We start from the raw sequence: 1,744 nt of genomic DNA on the forward strand, positions 1-1,744 counted from the left end.
AAATGAGGAAACTGAGGTTCAGGGCTGGGCTGTGTGCAACTTGGGAACTATCACATAGCTAGGAAGTGGTAGAGTGGGACTTAGAACAGGGTTCTAGGTGACTCCACAGTCATGGCACCCTGCCTTCTGCTGAGGGTCTCTGCGTGCTCATTTGAGGGCTATGCAAACCCAACTCTGCATGTGGCACGTGCCACCCACTTTCCTGGCAATGCACTGAACGTGAAAGTGTGCTCTCCGCCAGGGAGGTCACAGGCTCTCCCTCAGGAATCAAACCCAACCCTGCACAACACTCACCTTCTTCAGCCTCGGCCCAAAATGTCAACTATGTTGAGGTTGAGAAATCCTGTCATCAAGCCTAAGGTCCATGATAATTAAGCAAGTAGTTAAAACAAAGTATGATTAGTGTTTTGTAGAGGGAGTTAAGATACTGTAAGAATCTATAATAAGGGAACTTAGTCTATGGATCAAGGCAGGTCTGTGAGAACCTGAGGATGTTTAAACTAAATCCTCAGGGATGAGTAGATATTAGCAGCACAAGAAAATCAGGGCTGGAGACCAAGGAAACAGTAGCGTATAAAGACTTGGAGGAGAAACAGAACTCTTTCAAAAAGTCACCTTCACATTGATCCCATGCTCACCACACCTCACAAAGCAGGCAGGGCAGAGGCCTTGATCCCTGCTGACGGATGAGGGAGCTGTAATTGGAAGATTGCTCAGCTTGAGGTCACACAGCTGGTAAACAAAATCGGATGTCTCCATCCTAGATCCTGTATTTCACCTCATGCCTCCAGTCTAGCCTCCTGGGACCACGTGTGGGAGGGAAGGGGCAATGCGGTCGTGGGAACTTGGTGTGTCTACTTGAAAGGCGTGCAGAAGAGCGGGCCTGCCAAGTGGATTCAGCGGCTCCTGTTCTGTCTGGGCCCTGGATCAGCCCTGTCCTTCCTTGCTCCCTCCCTCTGTCCCTCCTCGTTGCAGGCATTAACACTCACAGCACGCGGAGACAGGGCAGCGGGGTGCTTATTATTTATTCATTGAGAGCACATCAGCCAATTCTTTCTCCGTCTTCCTGAGGAGGCAGGTCAAGATGTGCCAACACGTGCCCTATCAGTCCTGGGGGCTGCATCCGCTGGCTACTCAGGGTGGAGGTTTTCCCTAGGTAGGAGAGTGCCCCTGAGACACCCATGAATGCAATGGAAATTTGCTAAGGAAATGTACAGAGGGCTGGAAATGGGAAAGAGGTGAAAGAATCTTTCACTGGCCTCTGGTCACCATGGCAACAATGACATCTTTTTTAAAAAAGAAAAAAAGGATAACTGATCATTTTAAGTCAGAGGTGGTTTTTTTTAATACATTAAGACATACCAGATTCTAGCCTCTCCCATAATTTGGGAATAGATGAGTGGAAGGGGAAGTCGGCCCCCCAACTCAACATCCAGGCACAGAGTCTTGGGGACAAATGTGGATCTGAGCCGGGAAGCCCTGATTTGGTCTCCCTGATTCAGAGCACGCTTCTGAAAACAGTTGAGCAGATTAGTGGGAACTGAGAGAGCCAGACTTGAGAGCCCAAGCAGCAGGGAGTGACTGTGGAGGAGTGGGATGGACTTTTCCAGAAGAATTGATGGGGTTCACCCACCAGCAAGGGTGGGGGATGGTGCTCACTGCAAAGGACAAGGACACAGCAAGGTGTGTGGGACCCACAGTAAACTGAATAGTGCCCCCCACCCAGTGATGCCAGCCCAATCCC

This window comes from Lemur catta, chromosome 7, assembly GCF_020740605.2.
Source record: "Lemur catta isolate mLemCat1 chromosome 7, mLemCat1.pri, whole genome shotgun sequence".
Lineage (NCBI taxonomy): Eukaryota > Metazoa > Chordata > Mammalia > Primates > Lemuridae > Lemur > Lemur catta.